Raw genomic sequence first — 9,192 nt, 5'->3', positions numbered from 1 at the left:
AGGGTCTAAGAGCTGTATCTTGTTTTAGAGGTAGTGGGGATAACTAAACATTTTTGATCAGGAAATGATAATTTTTATTTAATAGCCTCTTTAAATATATAAAGTAAGTTTTGTGATAGATTTAGAACTTAACTTTTGTGTCATATGTGGTTCTTTCGTATATTCCCTTTTACCTGCACACTACCAAACTGTATTACGATTGTTATTATTTAACATTTACTTTGAGAAAGAGGAGGGGAGGGGCAGAGAGAGAGAAGGAGAGAGACTTCCAAGCAGGCTCCACGCTGTCAGCGCAGAGCCTGATGCTGGCTCGAACCCACGAAACGTGAGATCATGACCTGAGCCGAGACCAAGAGTCAGAGGCTCAACCGACTCAGGAACCCCCAAATAAATATATTACTAACAGGTGTTAAGTTTATGGATGTTATTAAAAGAGAATGGGGTGCGGTTTTCCATAAGAGATTCTTAAATACAGAGAAGAACCTGAGGGTTGCTGGAGGGGTGCTGGGTGGAGGGATGGGCTAAATGGGTGATGGGCATTAAGGAGGGCACTTGTTGGGATGAGCACTGGGTGTTATATGTAAATCATGAATCACTCAATTCTACTGAGATCATTAATACACTGTATGTTAACTAACTTGGATTTAAATGAAATTTAAAAATTAAAAAAATGAAAAAAAAATAAATACAAGAGTACTGAGCACCCCTCCTCCAAAAAAAAAAAAAAAAAAAGACAATGGAATAAATCCTGAAGTCAAGCAGGAACACTTGAGAATTCTATAGCCATCGCCCATTCACTGTGAAGGGTTGGATGGTTAAATTGACCTGGGAGATTTAAAAGCATACAGCACGTTGTCCTTCAGGAATAGATGGGGCGAGCAGATGAAGTATTGTCCTGCTGTATTTTGCATTGGTCAGGCACTCTGCTTTCAGGCTGAGAAGGGACCTCAAATCCCTCCTCCAGCCTCCTTTGATGAGGTTTCTGGGAGAGACAGAAGCTATTTTGTAAAGCTGTCAGCTGTCCTGAATCAGGGAAATAGATAAAGCAGCCAGGAACAAGAGAAACAGATAAGAGGTGAATTCTCAGGAACGAGGGGGAGCCTTGTCTGCCTTGGATTAAAAGCAGAAGGGAAGAGGATTTTGGAAGGAGGGGCTGAGTCGACTGATGGAATCTTCAGCTGCAGGCTGACAGCAGTGTTACAGAGACAAAATGAGTCAACAAAGATATCCAGTGGTTGGTTGAGAGACAAAGGACAAGGGACGGATAGGTGCAGCTGGATGCAAGACGTTTCATGTTGGGGTGGCTGCATTTATCAGGGAGGGTGAGCTGGAGGCAAAAGGCGAAAGATAAATGAATCAAACTTTCTGTTCTGCATGTTGGGCCCTGTTAAATAGGACATTCTTTTGTTTCCACCAATTGGTGACTTAATCAGGTCCCATGGGGAAGCTGAAAGACTGGTATAGGATCTTGGAAAGATGTGCACTTCTCCCAGTCAGGGCTGGGTATAACGGCTCAAGATCTGACAACCCATCTGATACACTTGACATCCCCTGACACATCTAATGACAAAGAGCTGCAATTAAAAAAAAACAACAAACCATCTGGAAAAGGGAAAAACACACACAATGGCCATTGCCCATAGCATCTCCATAGTGTCCTCAAAACATCTACTCCAACGAACTAGTCTACTAGGTCTCTGTAACAGGCTCTGTGCCTGTCCTCCACAACTTGTTCACATCACTCCCAGGGTTTGTGTGTCTTTGGCAGTTCTGGCTGCTTGTGATTTTACCCAGAAACTCTTGAGATCGTTTCTTGTTTGCGCTTGATACAACTTTCTCTTTGTCATTTGGCACTTGTGACCTTCTCTGAACTCTGATGGTTTTATTTTTTAAATGTTTCATTATATTCTTCTACAAAGCTGTGAGATTTATCGTATTACCAATATTTGATCCAATATCTGTTGGTAAAGGCCCCAAAAGTGCTTTGACTACTGTGAGCCTGAGCGTCTGTGTAGAGTAGGGACATGATCTCACGTTTCGTGGGTTCGAGCCAGCATCAGGCTCTTAGGTTCAGCTAAGAGGGAGAGAGAGGAAGATAAAATAAGGCACAGATAAAAAGTTTCTTCTCGATCTTTATTCTTTTATTCTCTTCTTGCTTTGCTACAATCTCTGGGTGGGGGGCAGGTTTTCTCTCTACAGGGTGACGAGAATACAAACTATGATCCTTGAGCCAATGACTGAAGTCAAGCACCAAAGTCAATTTCGTTGGCTCACTTGGGGTTTGAGACATCCCTGAAACAAAAAGGTAAGGTATTTTTAATTATGCATTGATTTACTGTCCTTCATGCAGCTAGAATAATAAAATCAGCAGTTTAAAAACTAGTCTTACATGGTATTTTAAGATTATATAGTTTTGACGATATGTTTATTAACATAATGATCCTATGGGAAACTTTTTCTAAGAGAAGATTATATCATTTAAATGATATACGTTCAGGGGAATTTGTGATTAGTATTGATACTCTATCATGGTTCTCTCTGATTTTCTCTAGGTTAAAGCACTTAAAGAGTTGATAAAACATCATTTGTTTCTATGCGATGCTTGTAGACAGTATTTTGGCTGACTTTAGGGCTGAATTATTTTCCCTGAAATCATTTCACAAAAAGGGCCAGCAATTTGCTGATAAGTTTTCTTATAAATGACTACACAGTCAAGACATACTAACACATTGATTACTCAATGGAGTAATAGGAATGAGATAATGGTACTTCTTATGTGATGACTTAAAACAATTTCTCTGTTTTGGGGGCTCATACTCCTAAAGATTGACTTTAGTTTTTTCAAGGTATGATTTTTAAAAAGAAAAAACATCCAGCTGTTAGGTAAATTTGTTTTCTTTCAAACAGTCTTCGTAGCTTCAATTTCTGGAACTTAACTCCTTGAAGACAGCAACATTGCACGCAATAATATTTTGCTCATTTGCCTATAAGATGTTTGTTCAGTTGAGAAATGAAAATGGGTCTCAATATACTATGTAGAGTGATTTGTTCTAAATGGCACAAAAACGGTTTCTGGGCCAGGAAAGTATTAGTTCAAGGTCCTGTGAAAGTTGATGCTTATTCTGATGCATGGACACCATGGTCTAGTGAAATCTGCACATTAGGGACTTTCCTATAGCTCATTCCCGCGCCCTTCAACATATGTCATTAGTTTCACATAGTAGGAAAGAGGAAATATGCAAAGGCACAGACACTATTCTGAATTAAGAGACCAATTTTTCCCCATGTTTACGATGAAAATTTGTTTATGTACAGTGTGCTTTAGTGTGTAAAGGGACACTCTGGTGTTATGTGCTCAGCAAAACAGAAAATATTCCCTTGAAATGATTAGAACGCAAATGCTATTTTCTAGATCTGGTTTCCTGGCATTTGGGGGGGGGGGGGCGGATGCTAATATATCTGGTGCTTTTGTTTTAGAAACAAAAGTAAACTGTAGGGAGTTTACCAAAATCCTGCCACGACACCCCCTTTAAAACCAAACTGAGCAAGAGAACCAAATTGCTGCTTTATCCACATTTTGGTCATCCCGGGGTGGTGGTAGTCCTCTGCTCCCATTGTTTGTTTTGCTTCATGTTTGACTCCGACAGAGATCAGAACTACATTTTATGGACTTGCGGTTTGGCAATATGCTGGCAAATGGGAAAACAAGCAACATAAACCAAATTTCTGCCACAATGCTTTTAATATTGAGACAGACTTTTATCTAACAGAGGCAACAGAATGGAACATGAGAGCACCCGCAGCTCAGGGCTGTAAACACAGCTTCCTGATGACACATCCCTGGGGGGGGGGGGGACAGATCATACAGTTTCTATATTATGTGGCTTGTCATTCTACTGGCACAGAACTGATTTTCGCCTCAGAAAATGTCTCTTTCCTGAAACTCCAGCTGTCCTTCATTCATAAAGCAGCGTTTTAATAAGGTGGTTGTTTACTAGGAAAACAATGCTAATGTTAATAATGAATCACTAACAATATAGCATATTCCTTATCGTAGATGGTCTACTTGTTGCCAAACAGCTGGAGGAAACGCGGGGGAAAATGCAATCGAGCATTTAAACATCATAGCTGGATGTTTCCAAACATAAGTATCCAGATGCTTAGCATTGTGGAGGTAATGTGTTTGATTGCTTGCCTTTTTCATATTTTATCTGGATCTTTTGATGTTCTGTGGATAGAGTCATGACTATTCATTTTCGGTATGCTGAGCAGTTTTCGCTCATCATGAATGGCGACAATAATGCTGAAGACCGGCAGAGGCCAAGCCTGGCAGAGATTGCTGGAGATGAGGGAGAAGAGGAATGAGACTCAGACTGTGGTTAAATGGGTCCCTCTCCTGGCTAATGTGTATGGAAGCATGTGCCTTTTAAACGGCATCAGCTGAATCAGGTTTCAAGCTTCAGTTAAGGGGAATGTAGGAATTAAGAAGCTGGATGGAGGGTCAGATTCTCTTGTTTTCCTTGAGACCCAGAGGCTGAATAACCAGGCCCTTCTTCAGGATACTCACTGCCAAGAAAGAAAGCTAACTGATTCTATGCCCGTGAGGATACTGGCTTAACAAGAATCTGGTCCAGCTAAACTGTAGTAGAGTCGCTCCCTTCCTCAGACTGATGCCTCATCAGGCAAAATTAAAACTCTACAGTAAACAAGATGAAGTACTTTCTCTTTTTAGGATCTCAGAGTACCCAACCCAAATCAATTCATGCTTCCTACTGCAAACTTCTCCGACATCGGGTTATCGGTACTTATAATTAGAGTCATTGCCAAATGTTCCACTAAATTAAAATTCCTGCAAATTAATTATCTCATCAAAGGTGGCTCAGTTTCAGAACTGGATTCGTAGATCCTGGCACTAAAATAGACGCAACCTTCTCCTAAGAGTGAAAGAAAAAAAAATAGTCATTTACTGACATGTCCCTTCAGGAAACAATAACATTACAGATCATGTAGGAGCCAAGAATAGCCGGGGCATATTAATAACTCAGTCTGTTCCCTGATTTTATTCAAGATGACTGGTTAAAGAACACTGCACTGATGATGACTCCATGGCATGAGGAAGGATGTCATCATTAACATGTGGACCGTTTGGCATTTAGAACATTTCACGCATAAAGAGAACTCAACACAAGACTATTTACTGTGCTTTAGACAGATGGTTTAATGTTTCTTTAGCCTTCAGCCTATCAGGCCACCCATGGTTTTCTTCAGCCAAGGGCTCTTTAGAAATAATTGGTCTCTAGCAATTTTCTAACAAGACTGACTGCGATCTATTTCCCTAAATCTTTTTCCTACCCTTAACTATCCCTTACAGTGGTTTGTGGCTGACAAACCTCCCTGACTGACACTGATTCCTCACATATATGTAATTACTGACATAAAAGGAGATGAAGGGGCTGAAATCTCATCATTAATGGTTTCTTTGCTACAGAAAAGCTATTTAGAAACGATTACTTCGGAAAACAGTTCTTCCCTGATTACACGTTGCCTGACCCTGGAGAAGCTGTTCCCCCAGAATCTTTCAATACAGGAATTGATAACCCCACGTAGATGGATAACTGTGAGTGGCAAAAGATGCATACAGGCGTTGGTTTAAAAATGGTAGAGAAGAGTAATTGTGTCTCTGTCTGAGGAATATGTAAATGTGTTTAGGAAGGGATACAGAGGCTGCAGATTCCCTGCTCCTGCCATCAAAGTGGAAATCACTCACACTGGAAAAGCAAGCGCGTGCATTCTTACAGTGCAAACGTCTGTAGGACTCTTGATCCCCTGCACTTCCCTGGCCACAGTTCAGTTTTCCAGGCCCTTCTGCCAGCTCTTTTAGGGAGCCACGTGACCCAAGGCCTGGAGACTCTACAGACTGGCCCAGAAGGATGGATGCTTGTTTGTACATTCTTCTCTATGTAACCTCCCCAGTAAGGTTCAGAAGAGGCAAGCTTAGGCCTGGAGCACAGAAAAGTGATGACACAGCAGAGAGGGTTTAGCGATCAGATGTATTTAGGAGGCAAGTGTCTCCTGACTGCCTGCAGGAGAGGGTTTGTGGGACTGGAAGTCTCAGCGGGAACTTCTGATTGGCTTTTTTCTCTTTAAGGGACAAAGACGTCTCATTGGAAGCTCAGATTTCCCGCTGACACTTAATGCTGGGCCTGACTGGAATCCTTGCTGGTTCTGTGGCTGCAGCTGGTGTCTGGGTTTTGCACTGCAACTGTCAACTTCCGCACCTATGAGGAAAAGGGGCCCACGGTACCGACATCGGTGGTCTGTCTGACCATGGCTTGTTTAATTCCCAGCTCTAAGTGCCAAGCCAGTTCTGTTTCATGAAGTTCAACAGCTCGCTGCTCCGAGTGCGCGAGGGCGACGGGCAGCTGACCGTCGGGGACGCGGGCCTGGACCGCGAGCGGCTGTGCGGCCAGGCACCACAGTGCGTGCTGGCCTTCGACGTGGTCAGCTTCTCGCAGGAGCAGTTCCGGCTGATACACGTGGAGGTGGAGGTGAGGGACATCAACGATCACGCGCCGCGCTTTCCCCGGGCCCAGATCCCCGTGGAGGTGTCCGAGGGCGCGGCTGTGGGCACGCGCATCCCGCTGGAGGTGCCGGTGGACGAGGATGTGGGAGCCAACGGGCTGCAGAGCGTGCGCCTGGCCGAGCCTCACAGCCCCTTCCGCGTGGAGCTGCAGACGCGCGCGGACGGCGCCCAGTGCGCGGACCTGGTGCTGCTGCAGGAGCTGGACCGCGAGAGCCAGGCCGCCTACAGCCTGGAGCTAGTGGCCCAGGACGGCGGCCGCCCGCCGCGCTCCGCCACTGCCGCCCTCAGCGTGCGAGTGCTGGACGCCAACGACCACAGCCCGGCCTTCCCGCAGGGCGCCGTGGCCGAGGTGGAGCTGGCGGAGGACGCGCCCGTGGGCTCCCTGCTGCTGGACCTGGACGCAGCCGACCCCGACGAGGGCCCCAACGGCGACGTGGTGTTTGCCTTCGGTGCCCGCACCCCTCCCGAGGCGCGCCGCCTCTTCCGCCTGGACCCGCGCTCGGGCCGCCTCACTCTGGCAGGACCCGTGGACTACGAGCGCCAGGACACCTATGAGCTAGACGTGCGGGCCCAGGACCGCGGTGCCGGGCCTCGGGCCTCCACCTGCAAAGTCATCGTGCGCATCCGCGACGTCAATGACAACGCTCCGGACATCACCATCACCCCGCTGGCCGCCCCGGGCGCGCCTGCCGCCTCTCCCTTCGCCGCCGCCGCCGCCGCCGCCGCGGCTCTCGGGGGTGCGGACGCGACCTCGCCGACCGGACCTGGAACGCCGGAGGCCGGCGCCATCTCGCTGGTGCCAGAGGGGGCGGCGCGCGAGAGCCTGGTGGCGCTGGTCAGCACCTCGGACAGAGACTCGGGCGCCAATGGGCAGGTGCGCTGCGCCCTCTACGGGCACGAGCATTTTCGGCTGCAGCCGGCCTACGCGGGCAGCTACCTGGTGGTGACCGCGGCGTCCCTGGACCGCGAGCGCATCGCTGAGTACAACCTGACGCTGGTGGCCGAGGACAGAGGCGCGCCCCCTCTACGCACCGTGCGGCCCTACACGGTGCGCGTGAGCGACGAGAACGACAAAGCGCCACTCTTCACGCGACCGGTCTAAGACGTGTCAGTGAGGGAGGACAACCCGCCTGGCGCCTACTTGGGCCGCGAAGGCCAGGTCACCTACCGACTGCTGGAGGCCGAAGAGGGTCGCGCCCAGGACGCCGTGTCCCCCTACACCTCTGTGGACCCTATTACTGGGAAGCTGTGTGCACAACGGTGCTCTGATCGCAAGTAACTGGCTGAGCTGCAGCTGGGGCTGGAAGCTCTCGACGGCGGCTCTATGCAGCTTTGGGGCTGGGCCGTGGTGTGCCTGCATGTGGAGGACCAGAACGGGCACTCACTGGTCACACTGCCAGAACGGCTGGTCACACTGCCACTCTTCAATGGCTCAGCCCAGCTGCCTCTGCTTCAGGGCGCGCGGCTGGGCTACCTGGTGACCCAAATGCAGAAGAAGGCCCCAACACAGAGCTAATTTCCACCGTAGCGGCGGCGGCCCCGCGGCTCTAGCGCCGCACCCGTTCATGGGTGAGCTGTCTTTTCAGCGCCGCTTGTCCCCACAGCCCACCAACCAGCTGACGGCGGTCGTCATGGTGCGGGACCGAGGCCAGTGGGGCTTTATCGCGCACCGCCACTTTGCTCCTAGTGCCCGCGGATTTGGCGCCACCTGGCGGAGAAGTGATGCTGGTGCCGCCTTCGCCGCCGCCGCCGCCAAAAGAGGGAGGGTAGGGACGCGCCTGGAGTCGAACAGCGCAGAGAGCAGGGCGACAGCCTGGCTTCCTTGTTGTCTTGGCAGGTGTTTTGGCTAGCGGCTGTGGCCTTCTGCTGGTGGCCATTGCCATCGAGACTTGTTCCAGCCAAGGCGAGGCTAGGACGCGGAAGAAGAAGCTCTGTGGGCATAGCTTGAAGGAGCTCAGAGCGTCGGGGGCTGACTCTGGGGGCTTTGAGTTGAGGTTCTTCGTGGAGACACTGGCCCTTTCCGTTTACGCAGAGGCCCAGGAGGGCGAGGCTGCGGAGATTTCCCGGTCTGGGGGCAGTGGGGTGTTCTTGTGCTCCTCCCTTCGAAAGAGGAGCGGGATCCTGTGGGCCCTGGCAGAGCACCCCAGCAGTCTTAGGGTCCTCATGAACGTTTAGTCGATTTTCCTGCCCAGACGTTAGGAAAATTCAGAGCCTGATCTGATCTGGTCTGGGACTTCAAAGCACTGAGTTTTCCGGACTTTTTATTTTTTATTTGAGAGGAAAATTTCTTCACAGATGAAGGCAGAAGGAGGCATGGTGGTCATGTTTCGAGGAGGCCCACGTCTCTTTGTGCTGTTTTTGCCCCTGGTAACTTCCTTCTGGGTCCAGTTGGAACATCTTCGTCCCTCAGGGTTTAAATGCTATCTTCCTGAAGCACTCCAGAGGAGGGATATTGTGCCCTGTCTGGCAGCTTTGATATCTGAGCGTGAAAAATTAACTGCTGCTTTCACCCCTCTTTTTAAATAGGGTTCAGGCTCAGGTCCTTTCCATTTCCCATCCCTGTGTGGAGAGGGTAAATCTGCTGCGAGTTTAAGGTAATTTCAGAGTAC

The 9,192-nt window shown here is 48.7% G+C and overlaps 1 pseudogene; it reads left to right on the top strand.

The window, feature by feature from the left end:
- The first annotated feature begins 5,236 nt into the window (after window positions 1–5,236).
- Window positions 5,237–8,525, top strand: LOC132676227 (protocadherin-8 pseudogene; annotated as a pseudogene).
- The last annotated feature ends 667 nt before the right edge of the window (window positions 8,526–9,192 follow it).

Source organism: Panthera onca, chromosome A1, assembly GCF_046562875.1.
Source record: "Panthera onca isolate mPanOnc1 chromosome A1, mPanOnc1 haplotype 2, whole genome shotgun sequence".
Lineage (NCBI taxonomy): Eukaryota > Metazoa > Chordata > Mammalia > Carnivora > Felidae > Panthera > Panthera onca.
This window is presented reverse-complemented; position numbering and strand designations above follow the sequence as displayed.